General features: G+C 31.3%; 1 protein-coding gene across 2 annotated transcripts in view; it reads right to left on the minus strand.

The window, feature by feature from the left end:
• The window catches only part of LOC124357560 (netrin receptor UNC5C-like), a 195,376-nt gene extending 180,560 nt beyond the window's left edge, over positions 1-14,816 (minus strand). For both annotated transcript variants that reach the window (XM_046809477.1, XM_046809476.1), the window contains exon 1: positions 14,655-14,816. The gene's annotated coding sequence lies outside the window, so the exon portion shown is untranslated. The remainder of the gene's footprint in view (positions 1-14,654) is intronic.
• Between the last annotated feature and the right edge of the window lie 683 nt (positions 14,817-15,499).

The following is a 15,499-nucleotide window of genomic DNA, read 5'->3' on the forward strand; positions in this document are numbered from 1 at the left end:
TCATCTAAGCTTGGCCTAAGTCAAAGTAAGATGTGATAGACGATTACAGACTGAAGATTCTACTTATTAATAATATAGAAATGACTGTGTTGCGACTTTATATCGTTAAAAATCGGCATACTAAGTATAATGAAATTATAACAACTCGTTTAACTAAAAAGTCATTAAATATTTTACAAAAAAGCTGAATGGAATAAGCAATGATAAGGGAGGCTCACGAAAGACTAATGAATGCTAACGAGCTTCCTTTGTAATAAGAATGGCCACTAGACAAACGCCAAATCTTTTGCGAAGTGCATCTCGTTAATCGTTCTTTAGTGATATAATCACGCCGAATCCTGTTGGCGGTTCATTAGTGTCTAAGTGAATTAATAATGATCACAATTAAAAAAATGCAATGACAAGTCCTAGTGGATAAGCATGGCTAGTGTTGCTAAAATATTACCTAGACTACTATCGTAATGTACCAATTAATCTCTAGTGTAGTGTTATATTCCATGGCACATATATTTAATGGACACACGGATTTATGTTAGAACCATATATTACTGGTTCTTCAATAATGTCTCAATTCGTCCAATATTATACTTTTTTCTTTATATCGTCTTGAAACAAAGTTTATTTATATGTTTTGCAGGCCAAGGTTTCGGATCTGTAGTGGTACTGAACTGAATACTGAGGTGAACAATTATTATAATGGCCAAATCAAATTTCTATAGTCCAAGAGGTGCATGAATTTGGTTTAGCTAGAATGTTGTGTTGCGGGATTGGGTTATTTTGTCATTTGGTTACAGTGGAGTGCTTTGGAGATAATTCGTTGTTATATAGGGTGTCCCATGAAGAAACGGAGAAACTGTCAGGACTTGTTCTTACGGTGAAAATAATGAAAAAAGTTCATATACACACATAGGTCCAGAAACGCTTAGTTAGCGAGCTATACAGGGTGAAAGATTTCGCCCATATTTCAGTGCCACCGTTAAAAGGGAGCCCTATTAAATTATTTTGGGCGTTACCCAGGACGTAAAATTTAATGTATATTATGCAAATTGAACTGAAAAATTGAATAAAATTGGTACCAGACCTCTAGCTGCAGTAATTTTTAAGATATCTGAAGAAATACGCAAAATTCGGTGTCCAAAAACAAGTTTCATTTAGGTTTCAAGTAGATTAATTTTGTTAAATGTGTAACAAACACGTAAAATTCTTTAACAAAACTTGTAAAGAATTAATTTCTCAAGATAATGATGTAAAATAAGCCAATACAAATTATACGTAAACTTTAATGTATAATAAAATCAATTTTTAATTAAATAAATAACGTATGAAGAATAGACAAAATCGGTTACACTTTTTTTCTTACTGAATGTACATCCTAATATTTGGAGAAAATATGTTAATTATTGAAAATATTATTGAAAATAATTATGTATAGATTTTATTTATAGAAACATTCTTCGATTTTTTTCTAATGAATTACATACTAGTAAAAAAACTGTAGTGTCATAAAATCTGAAACTTAACAATAATTGCGAATTAATTTACGTTATTCTACAACTTTTGTAACAAAAATATTATTTTCATAGGTTGGCAGTACTAACAGCTGTTCAACAATCACAATTACGAACTTTTTTTGAATATTTTATATTGGTGTCATACAGATAAGTTAAGTGTAAATTATGATACAGTATAAAAGAATGCCGTTTCAATTTTCTAATGAAGAATATGCCGATATAATGTTCCTGTATAGCTCGCTAACTAAGCGTTTCTGGACCTATGTGTATATGAACTTTTTCATTATTTTCACCGTAAGAATAAGTCCTGACAGTTTCTCCGTTTCTTCATGGGACACCCTGTATAATAAACACTTCCTTGAGAAATATTTATGTTTACTTTCAACTTAGGCAATCTTCTAATTATCAATTCCCTGGCAATCCAAATTTTTTAAAATTTAGGTAAACTCGTATGTGCAAATTTTGCCCCAAAGAATGAGCAAAAATCCTTTCAGATAATACAAAACACCAAGCCAATGTATTCTATAGACATATAAAAGGCTACTAGTACAAAACATCCGTCTTGATTCTATTTTTTGCACTAGAAAAATTGAAAGGATTTGCAAAAAAATAATACTGGTAACATTGCAGACCATTACTATATTTGGATTAGTGCAGTAATGAATACATACATTCTCATACATCACTTACTCCTACTAATTCATTACAAACCTAATACATTGTTATATTATTATTTCTATCGATATATTATAATCCATTTATTGTTATTATTGTTATATTATTATTTAGTATTTTATCTTACATAAAAACATACAAACGCAACATAAGCCTTATAATATGTAATATTTTGTTAATTTTATTGTTATTATTATTAATATATAAGGTATGGTGGTTAATAGTTATTTAGTGGGTAGTAAGGTCATTGTATTAATAAATTTCAAGAATATTAATTTATTTATTTTTAACTTAAGCCTTGTGGAAATAATTTAATCTAATACATGTTTTGTTTAAGTAATACCACATTTGGTATGTTATATATTTTAATGTTAAAATGTCTGCCGTAGGTATAAGTTATTTTTTACCAAATACAAGGCGGCATGATCAATATTTAGTGGTTGCTGTAATCTAGGTAATGTGTTTCGGTATTAAATTCAAATGGTAAAAAATACACCTAGAATAAAACTATGATTCGTGTTAACTTAACGCCAGTGAGTTAAAGGTCTCCATTATTTGAGGGTAGAATTATGGGGGCTCTTTTTTACAGGAGTGAGGGATATTTGTAGGATTGCAACGTAAAAAGTGACATCGTGGCCAATTGGTATGAGTGTCTCCCTTCCTTCCCTTCCCAACACGCCTGTCACGTCCACAGATCTCAGACGTAACGATGACAAAAGCTACCTAAAAAAGTGCTGTTCAAGTACTCGACATCGAATTTAACATCTGAACTGGAACACATTGCGTTATATTAATTAATTGTTTGTGTCTGTCAAACTCACTTATAATTAATGTATTTAAAATCGATAGAAAACTGATTTTTCAGAAGAATCAAATCAAGCGGTCGTCGTGCTATTTTTGGTATAGGTTGAAAAGGTAGTATAGCTAAAATGCTAAAAATAAAATGTTACCACGATCAAAAGAAATTGCCTCTTTTAACCCAGTTTTTAACTATTATTTATATGCCTGACTATTAGTAGTAGGCTAAGTGTATCATGATACAAATAATTAACCTTCAATTAAAAAAAAATTTTATCGTTAACCCTTTTCTACACTCCTACTTTGTCATGAAAACTAGCGCAACTAACAGTGGATTCATTTTGATCCCTACAGCTATATTTAGTTTAATTGTTTATGATAACTAATACAACTGAATTGCATTAACAATTGTAATTTAAAAGTGATTGGAAATGCTCAAAATTGTATTGTAATATATTATAAAACAATAACAATAAAGTAACAAATGGAAGTCGTTTCTCGATCTGACCACAGGGTTTTGACCCAATAACTTTTCAGTGATCCGGGAGTAGTTCAGGTGTATCATATTACAATGTCATATTTTTTCCAGAAATGCGTGGGATGAACAAATAAGGCTGCAATATCTGATTGTCACACTACTTTTCGTGTAATACTTAATCGTTTGCAATATTTATAACAACAATTTCTATCACTGTTTATATTTTAGAAGGAATTGAAATGTTAGAAGTGCTGGTTGATATCGAGGAAAAAGTATCTTGAACTGCAGTAATACCAATTTAAAACAATCAAAGTGAAATTTCAGTGTTTTTTTTTTTTACTAGTGTGTACATAATTATTAAATTTCAACTAACTGAACCGTAACATAGGCTACATACAAGGTGTACATATTATTTTAATTCAACCATTTTTAATATATCCCATAAATACACAAAGCTAGTGATAAGCCTATTTAGTAATTTATTTTTAATTCAGAATAAAAAAGGCGCTTTAGTAGCAAACTTTTTTAGTATAATGTTTTAATGCTACATTAAAATTTCCCTAATTAAAAAATATTTGGGTTTCCCGATATTTATATTATCCATTGTTTAGCGACTTTAGACTAAAGATATTTATTTATACCCGTTCCATATAATTACTTTAGCTAGTATGCTTAACAAGTAACAACCCTTTAGTCTCTGAAACGAGTCACATACAGCAAAATTTGTTGTTGGAATGCAGACCGAACTCTTCTAACTTTAACAAACTTTACAGATCGAACGAGGTAGGTATGCCGAACCGGTAAACCACACGACAAGTCTTGCAAGTTTGCTAACATCTGACTGTGCGAGTGCGGGTGATTTAGGAGAACGACTACACTGTGCGATGAGACTGGCTTGTAGCGTCAGTATTCCTATTCTAAAACTTATCGTGGATTCCGATTGATTCATTACTTTACCAACGCATTTCAATTCCAACATAGATACATTAGACACTTTTTTTACCGTTCTTAAAATAGTTTTTCTTTGATCAAAATGTGTTAATTTTGTACTTTCAAAAAGTAAGCTATACCGCAGCATTTATTAAATATGACTCAATATTATTGAATATATCTATCTGCCAGGAATCTTGATTGTAGGATTATACGGTGAAATTTATATACGTTTTATGTTTTGCTCGTAACATTAATGTTAAGTACAGGTACACGTTGAATGCAGTGGCATAATGTGGTCGGGCGAAGAGCGTTATGGAATGTGTCCAGGTACGCCGCAATATGCTGTAGGGCTTAATGATATGGTATTAAGGGACCTGAGACGTGTTGTGTCATATGGGGAACGTACTCAGATTATGTATTCTCCAATGGAGACATAACATCATCGAATCATAAGAAATTACAGCTAAAAATACGTTAATATTGTTTTGATAATATTTTATGAGCTATGGAAAGTACTTCAATATTTAAGAATCGATATTGTATTCCAAAATTAAGTAGCCTAGAAATTACACTGTTAAACTAGTACGTCAGTAAGTTGGTAGATAGGCTTCAGTACCGACCAACCGTTCACAACTCATACATAAGAATAGTTAATGACTTAGGAGTAAGTGTCAGGGCGGCCATCGCGTTCACCTTCGGAAGGGATAAGGAGGTTAGGGACACAGAAAGAAAGCTTCCTTAATATTGTTTATTTACAAAGTGGTAATAGTTATGACATTTATTATTCTGGGATTAGATAATACAATACAAACAGATGAGGCAATAACGACACCTACTCCAACCGAACGAAGAGCAACACTGACATCTCATATTCTGCTGATCGATAACGAATGAACAGAACGTTCCACTTAGTTGTGTTTTATTTGTTCTCACATGAATCAGTTTTTACATTGTGTCCTTACAGTGCAAATTTTTACTTGTTAATTAAATATGGTGTAAACGTTTCTCAATTTTAAGAAACTCCATCTGTGGCTAATCTGATTTTAATCTTACCATCAGAATTTATTTCCTTGAATTTTTTAAACCATATAAACATGCTTTAATACACCTATTTAGTACTCAACTATTAACAAACCCTAGCAATCATCTCAATGAATCATGAAATTAGGTTTATGATATGTCAATTGACGTTTTATTACAGTTAAGTGGTTGTATATAAATTCGTGAGTACAATCGAAAAGTCAATGACTTATCAGTATAATTCATACTTAGGGGTGTTGGTCACTACATTGGTTCCTTCATGTAAAAATCTTATTGTATTCTCGTAAATAAAAAATTACTTAAAACCCAAAAAATTCATTATAGATTCCAATTTAAATAATGTGTTGTCATTCGTCATGTTTTGTACATTCTTTTACATTAATAGCTTAAAATCAAACTCTACAATTTAGTGAAATGTTGAAAAAAATCTGCAATTCAATATGTAACATCTAATATATTGTTTATATAATTTAATCATCAAAATTTAATACATTTCATTTTATTTTTATAAATATTTAAATTTGATACGTTAAATATGCTTGAAATTTATGTCTAAGATTTAGAATCATTGCTAAAAGTTGGATTAATATGTAAATGTTTGTATTGCACGCATGAAAAATACTACTTCTTCAAATTAATTAATTTTGGCGTTTCAGGTTAACAATCAAAAGATAATGGCTCAGAATTCTGAGAAAATCAATTCATGAATACTAGTTTGAAACGAAGTTTTAAGTGTTTAATTCCCTTTTGTACATACGACAACTGTATTTTGATATAACTTTGGATGTTGGTAATTATTTCCAAAGTATTTAGTAAAAACATGTATTTTGTAGTTGATATATTAACATTAAGGAATTTATCATAAGAGGCAAAAGCATAGCTAATAGTGCATTACGAATCAGATGATGCCATGTTGCACTTACAGTCCTTTGATTTGTGACATGCATCTCCATAATAAGCGGTGGCGCCGCGCTGTTAACTAAATGACTTTATACGTTAATGTCAACATCTCATCGGTGTACATTGGTCCATTTATCTACAAATAATCTATAGCAATTATCCAATCGGTTTACGTTCCTTATTTATCCAAATTTTTCAAAGCGATACTGTATTAGATTTGCCACGTAACATTTCATACGTTTCAATACGTTTTATTGTAAGCTATTTTTAATATAGCAAATTTACTCATAGGCAATCCTATAGTGTAATACAATTAAATATTCTTAATACTTAAGCACCAATTTCAATTTTTGTACATTGTATTGTGAATTTTAATATTATTACCATACAATCAATAATCATATTGTCCGTTCAATTTAAAAATAAATTGAGCTCACCATTTTGAAATCGAGAAAAATTTTTTAATGCTATATTACATAACTTGTCAAAGTCTCCGTACAAGTGCACGAGTATAAACATGCTATCGGTATCTCTTAAAACTTTTGCAGACTTTTAATACTTCTTAATCATGCTCTAAACTCATTTTCAGAACAAATTTCACACAAAAAGAACTTTGAATTCAGTGTTCTTGTTGGTATTATCACAATATTTTTTAAACATGCCACACAAAACTGGGAATATGTTCATTTGAACACAAAGGATAAATAGTTTACTACCTTTCATTAATACCCAATAGAAATTCCGCCAGTAAAGTAGAATTAAGGTGGGTCGTCTGAGTGTAGCGTAACACGTAATATCATGTGAAATTTTACATTCTGAAGAAAGATACATGATTTGAACTCATTGCATAGTCGACATTATCATTCAAGGGGGGTATTTCAATTATATTATGAAACTGGCTGTAGCAAAAAAACCCCTTTTAACTTTAGTTTATATAGGGTGTCCCAGAACTCTCTATCAACCTTTTCGATTTTTATTACTGTGTGAAAGACAAATAAAAGTACAACATTCTTTTTAAACTTTTTAAAACTTATTACATAATTATCTAAGCAGCCACTATTTTCTTTGTTACTTAAATATGTTTAATTTGAAAATTCCTTACAAAATATTGAAGTTTAGTTTATAGCCTTACCGTGGATTATAATTGTATATTGTTATATACCACACTTTATTTATGAGAACATCAGTATACAAGTTTGTCTAAGTTTGCTTTTATTAATTTAAAAATGTTCATAGACTCTTCGTGTAACTTGGAGTTGCCACCAGATTTAAAATTGCTTCTTAATATTGTATGCAATATGAGCACTTGTTCTGAAAACAAATACTTAGTTTGAATAATACTACGTATACAAAGCGATCTCGTGATTTCTCGCAAAGAGAAAACTTATCATTTTCGTTCTGTAATTTACGCTTATCCATTTAGTTATATTCATGGAAAAACCTACGATAAAATAAGAAATCTAATAAATACAGGTAACCGATGTAAACATTTCAGGTGAAGTTGAAATATTTGCTAAGAATTGAAAACGTTTAAAAAGCTGTTTAGTTTGGATATTTTTTTGCCGTTATCTGAGAAGAGGGATGAGACCAGTATTTCAATTAGAATCCAATTTAAGCTTGAAACGTTTTTGGATTGAAATGTAGGGCGCTGCAAGCCAATCTCGACAAGCTGCTGGCGAGCCTGCATTCGTCCAACTTTCTTACTGTGATGTTCTTTACTTGCATGTCTTGTTTTGTTACTGTCTGGTAGCTGCCACATTATTCTGTGTCTTGCAATAAACACGAAGAAGTGGCCATTGGATTCTGTTGTTACGTTGTTCTTTACTTGAATGGCTGGTTATGTTTCTCTGCGCTAGCTGCGACATTACGCGTGTATTAGAACCCCTTCAAAACTGGACTGGGTCCGCAGAAGTGTAATCAATCACATACTGGTAGTTTATCGTGAATATTAGTAGAACGAATAAAAATGATATATCAAATGAAAACGACGGTAAAGTAAACTTAGAGCGTTCAATTTCCCTTTTACTTCAGCAGGAGATTCTATGCTCTCAATACGTCACTGTTATGCAACACACTAACTGTCCAGTAGTCTTATTTTTGACTACGATGACAAAATGTCGTTTGGAATTTTAAATTTGGTATCAAAAGATAAGTATAAGTAAAATGCTTTAAAATCTTAAGCGTTTTAATATTGTATAATGCTTTGATATATTTTAAGTAATACTGCTTAAAAATTTTAATGGATGGTTTATTTCTGTTCCGGCGATAGTAGACTAATTCATAAACATCAATTAACTAAGTACAGCTTTCTCAGCGTTCAATACTGAAAAAGTTAAACTGAATATTAGTTCATCTTTAATGCATGTTGTAACATTATTGTTTTAACAACCAAGTTACAACCAAGGACAAGAGGAAACAGCGCTGTTGTAAAATATTAGGTAATGTTATCCATAAAAATGAATAGAACGTTACATTAATGTCAGTATTAGTGGTTAAATGCTAATAGTTCGCATTTAAATATTATGCTTTACGGTAACGTTGTACAATGCAGCATGATCAGTATGTAACAGCTGCACTATGTAATCTACTCTGTAATGAGATTAGTTAATTATTCATACTCTATAATCGATTACTGCATATATGCATAACATGTTTAGATAATAATGTTCTAACAGAGAATTTGGTGAATATTCAATATATTGTTTTTGTTTATGAACAAATAATGGACTAATATAATCCAGATTTAATGTTGCATTACTGTTTTAGATTTGGAAATAGTGCATGAGTAATATCTAATAGCATGGTCATAAAGAACACTGTTTCTGGGTAAAATTTGAGAATACAATATTAAAAAAAGACCAGACTGACATTTTCTGTTCTTTGTCAGTTGAATGGATTTTTCATCTCTAAGATTTTCCAGTCAGGTAGATGTATTGATCAGGTAAACATATTGTATACCCACTCTTCTACAGCTATTAGCCCATTATCTCCGGGTCGGGCCAGCAGCTCCACTCTCATCGTACCTCTCGCCTGTTTATGTACGGTGCTGGTTAATAAGTTAGTAGCCACTCTACCTCCAGAGACATTATCGGAGTTGTAACTTTTATTTAGTGGGTTTTATGCCAGGAGGAGCGATGACCATATACTAACTGGGTGCGTAAATAAATGTATATTAAATAAAAAATTATGGTTGCCTGTAAAGTCGGTTTTACGGGCGAAGATTTTACGTGACAACGTCTTTTTCTCGGTAGAATATTTATTGATATGAATATTATTAAATTGCACAATAGGAACAAGGAATTGAATGAAAATAAGAATTGCACAAATTTTAACTATAGAAATATATTTTGTTTACTAAAACATTGTACATAATTTGAAATTAATTAAAATTTGTTATTGTAAATGGTAAAGTTGAATAAAACATTTACTAAAATTGGAATTTGAAATTCTTGCTAAACACAGTTAAATTCTAACTCCGCGCGTGGTGATTGGTCGGTTTATTTCGATTGTTTGGTCGCACTGTTATGACAGGTTAGAGGTTATAATTTGTTATTTTAAATGTTTGACTAGCAATACGCGCTGTTTCTTCTCAATCGACTGAATTACGATTGATTGCAGAGTGATTTAAACTAATAATTTACTTAACACTATCAACATTTGTCAATAGTATGACATAACCTATAAACTCAGTTTCTCAACTTTTGTGTCAATCTAACAATTAATCAATCAATCATAGTTTACGATAATGAAATATCAGTGTACAATTATTTACCTTTATTGTTGTAGTTGTTGTAAATGACGAATCTAAGCACTCCACATTTTCACGAATAAACATAGTTATCTGCTTTATCCCGTGCGGCGGACCCACAGTTATCTGCTTTATCCCGTGCGGATCCCGTGCGGCGGACCCACTGGACGGGCATCGTAACGTTACCGGGCGTTACACTTTTTCATGAGTGACTCCGAGCCGCAACCTAATTTAAGACGTTGTCACGTCAAAATAAATAAAATATTTAAATTATACGTATTGTACCGAATAGATGAAACACATGGGGTTGGATATCACTGAGTTCGCAGTAATAAATACTCGATTTGCAAAGTTTACTTCTAAGTTTAAGTCTGACCATTAAAACTTACAAGTACCACTTCTAGATGTAAAAATAAAGTAATATCATGCCACGTTCCTGCCAAATTAGAGTAATAATGAACTTAAATGACGTCTTCAGGGTGGGCCTAACTAATGCTTCGAATGTTCTTTGAAATTTTTCGTACTAAATGAATCATTTACTAAAAATTTAAAATTGACTTTCTTTCGCGTCGATATCGACTCCCACGCGCGGTGTCAGCGTCTTGGCTCGAAATTGTAGCTGTAGTCGGAAATAGGAAGATCAGAAGATTAGAATTCTAGAAAATGAAAACTAAAAGTACTCGATGATTCGAACACAAACTCAAAGAGGAATTCAAACTTAAAAATTAGAATTCACAGTCGCGTAAAACAAAATAACGACGGTAATAGCCATTTATCGAGACAAATTATAATCACGACAACGTGGTCTCGTCAGAAGAACATCGCCACAACTTAATCTGTATTAATATTTCAAATAAAACATCATCAAAGGTGATTTACTTTACTATTTACAGTTTTCTCATGGAAGGGATAATTTGTAATACGAAAATGTACATTTATTTTCAGACAAGTAGCGCGACAAGTTGCTCGGCTGCAAGATATTCAGCTGAAAAGTTCAAGAGAGAAACAATAACTACGCGTGTCAATTAGGTTATTATTTTGCCAATAATTTAATTCCAAGAATATCGGAGAAAATTATACTAACCAGTAACGAGTAACAGGGTTGCGAATAATACCGAAACATATCAAATGAAAGGAAATAATGGCTTAATATTTTTAGTAGTATACTTCAAGAAAAGTTCAACAGTAAAAGTTTGATAGTTTGAAGGAAAATGGACAATAATAATCAAACTGTCAAAAATTGTTATTTCTCTATACTTTGTTACATGTATGGGGATATCAAAAGGCCAAAAGAGAAGTACAAATCATACTAAAATTTTCTTTAAAATGGTTTAATTTTACATGTGTAACACTGGCTATGGAATATTTTCACGAGTGTAATTTTAATTTACCAAATAATCTTATTTTTGTAAAATGAAAATAATTTCATTGAGTCAAATTTTATTGATATTGTTATATTTATCCTTTATTATAACTATTTATATATTTTTTTTTGCAAAACCTGAAGATACATTGCCGAATCCTTTATCGTTTTACATCATATTATTCCCAGGTGGTGACTAAGTAGATGGGTAAAATGGCGTGCTGACTTTGGTATTCGAACCCGAACCCTGGAATGATGAGATAGGAAATTAACTTTTTCATTTTCCATTGCCTGCATGTCCTCAACAAGAGTCAAAGGTTGATTTTAATGACGCTTTCAAGCGTAGGATTAAATTTAAAATAATTCATGACTGAATAATGATCAATACAAAACGTTGAAATCAATTTACTCAAATAAAGTTTTCTCAAAACTCGGTAATATTAATTTTGGAACCAAAATATGATTAAATTCTTAGTTATAAGTTTGATATTACGCGGTCGGTGTCATACCTAACATCAAAGTATTCTGGTTCACACTGCGTCCATATACTATCGACACAATGATCTTCTTGAATTATATCAGACTTGCTGTGGAGACTCATCATTAGTTAAGAGAAAGCGGGAACATTTCTTGAAAATAATTGTGTTAGTAAGTTTTTAGATGAAGACTTTGATGTTAGTTATAATTATATTGTTTAAACAACTAATAATAAGTATTGCAATTACTTTCCTAAAATTGCTGTTGTAGCTGAAATTCTTGAAATTAGTTATTAAATAAAGTAGTAATATGCATGAAATATCTGCAGTTCATTGGTGATAGCATTTATGTTCTTACGATAAAGTAAAGCATACAAATTAATCTCCACAAGAGTTGTAACTTGAGGGTAGAGCAGTGAAGAGTCCGTTATCTAGTGAAAGGAGGAAGGGTTGAGAGGTAATACTGGGGGTTTAATGACCACTTCAACTTCTAACTATATGTAGCGGTACACGTCGTGACGGAAAATAGAACATTCCTAGACTATTATTCAGAAAATAGGTTTACTTTGAAGCAAATTTTTCTTCTTATTATTAAGACTCTATACAAAATGAACACACGTGTTCATAATTACCTAAAAAGAAAAACACTAAATATTTACGGAGTTCAAACCATGTATAGGTGTTTGATTGGTGTTGAAATTCATTGAAAACAATAGTTTTTTGTTAACAATCAGCTTTTTTGGAAAGGTAAAATTTCACACACAAGTAAGTTATGCCCCTGACAAAGAATACTCGTGCCTGAAATCCCTTAAACCGTATGTAGATTTTAATGGCTCGTAATAGGCACTTTGCAGATTTTGTAGACTAACTTAATGTTGACATAATCGTAACAAAAACGTAAACATTACTACGGTACTGGATGTAGATTCTAATAACCAGAATAAGTTATTTTGTGACAGAAGTAGACTTTTCAGACCATGTAAGTGCACAATATCTTGATCGGGTCAAAACTGCAAACGTTACTACTGCACCGGGAATAAGTTAGACCTAAAGTAAATTGCAATGACCCGGAAATAGTCGCTTTTTTATCAGAGTAGATTGTTTGAACAAACGTACAGTATATTTTCTTAATTATAGCAACAATTCAAACACTACTATGATATTGGAAGTAGACAATGGTCAGAAGTATAGACTTTTTGACTAAAGAAGACTTTTCACCCCAATATGTATATACTTTCTTGGTCGGGCCAACAATGCAAACGTTACTACAGCACCCGGAATAGCAGACCGGGAGAAAATCACAAGGGTCAGAAGTAAACTAATTGCCTTATATAACAATTAGATACATTAGATGCACAAATCACAATATGTTCTGAGAGACAATAATAAAAGCTTGCTCATGTACGGCAAGCTCGCTTTTCGTTACTCCAAACTCATACCGAGTCTAGCTCTACCACTGGTTCAGTATTCAGAACACAGTTTACGCATGATTATTTTTTTGCTAAAAGAAGTTAAAACTAACGTATTTCTTGTTTAAATATGAAGTGTCGTTTAATTTATTACACGATTAAAATGTTTTATAGTTATTAGATTTTAAAAAATACATGTGGAATTTACCAAATATTTACCAAAGATTTAAGTTCGATAACTGAACATGTCATTTTGCTAGCTAACTAAAATTGTCAACGAAATGAATAATTTAAGTAGATATAAAATTAATAATAATTTTTAGTTAAAAAAATATTCACCATTAGCGGAAAATTAAAGAGATTGAATTTTATTTTATTAGGCTAAACATGAAACAAAAAAAAAATGTTTGTAATTAACTAATCTTATTTATATAATCTGATGGTTTCTGTACGAAAAACACATAGGTTAGAAGAGACAAATATTAAGACTGAAATATTATTTTAAAATTTACTATTCATATTGAAGGAGTAATGAAGACACAAATGGACGTATATATTTAAATCTTGCAATCAGTATACGTGTTTATGTTTCTATGGAGGTGCACACCACTATTTCTCCTTTACTCACTTATATAAACTGTGAATGAACAAATATATCTTACGGAGTTCTTGAAACAGACCAGCTATCCGAATTGATAATTATTAACTAATATTTGTTAATAACTAGACAGATATTACGTAGGCTAGATAAAAAAACATCATAAATATTTACTTTACCCTGGTAAAGTTGTGAAATTGGAAATAGTTTAATATTTTCGGGTAAGAAATGTATTACAAAAAAACTTAATAAAATTACGATCTAAACGCAATATAAATTCGAAATCACAATAGTTTACTAAAACTTAAAGATAAAAGCCTATGTACCTAATTAAAGTTTGCTTACATAATTAGATAAAATAAACTTGAATAAAATCTTTTACTTAAATCTTTTGCTATCATAATTATTCTTGATTTAAAGTACGTTCTTGACGATCGATGATGTGCAAGAATAATAAGATTTGGGACGTTTTCCATCATTATATGTTAAAAAATTAAAACCCATAAGGCATGAAAACATTATCTGGAGGATCTCACCTGAAGAAGAGGGCAGATTGAAATAATCGAAATGTAGTACTATACTTTTTTGAAACAACAATAGCAAAAATCTGAAATCCTGTAATCCTATTAAATATATAATCTACTTGATTATCAAATGTTTTCAACAATTTAATTCATACAAGTCAAGACAATTTACATTAATTTAGTTTTTGTTGTATTTATACCTTGATCGAAGCGAACAATTCGGTAAAATATTCTATCAGTATAGTACTCGTAGTATAGTAGCCAACTTAACAAACAAGATTTACGCAAAAGGTCTCCCCAGTTGCGATGGTCTCCAACACACAACCTTCGGTAGACGCGCCACCTCACTGACGTCGCGACGCTGCGAGATACGCGCGACAAACTGACAGCAGGACCGCGTCACATCTGGCAGTGGCCGGCGCGCATGCTCTCCTGCTGGGCGTCTTCCCACCATGTCAGCATTCTGCTCCACTCACATTTGAAAAGTCAGCATTACACATTCAAACATGCACAACCAGCAACTTGTTGGAACAATATTTGGTATGTTACATAAAGTAAATACCTGTCTGTTTAAATCAGGGCTATTTTTGGTATATAAATATTATGGTTGGAAATGACCATTAACCCCCCTCCCACCACTGTCGCGTATTTACATATTCCTATTGCGGAGGTTTCGTATCGGTGTTTAATTTCATAACTTAACAAAACTTCACAATTTAGCAGCCTCTGTTTTGTTGTCACTCAACAGTAAGTTTACTCGATTGTTCCCTTGTTTCTTAGAACCACTCTTCATAGAGTGTAACATTTGCAGCTAATGGTCAAATCAAATCAAAATTTGCGCTTTATTTATATGATTTGCAGTTTTTTTTGTTAATCTCAAAGAAGTTTAATTTAACTCTAAATATTGTTCTCAACTCATTACGGGTTTAAACAAAAATAATACAACGTGGTTATGTTTGTGATTTTGTTCTAAAATGCCATGGATTGTCTACCTTATGGAGTAAAACATTGCTAATTTCAGTTATACTTTTAATAATGTTGCTGA

The sequence above is a fragment of the Homalodisca vitripennis genome, chromosome 3, assembly GCF_021130785.1.
Source record: "Homalodisca vitripennis isolate AUS2020 chromosome 3, UT_GWSS_2.1, whole genome shotgun sequence".
NCBI classification, from domain to species: domain Eukaryota; kingdom Metazoa; phylum Arthropoda; class Insecta; order Hemiptera; family Cicadellidae; genus Homalodisca; species Homalodisca vitripennis.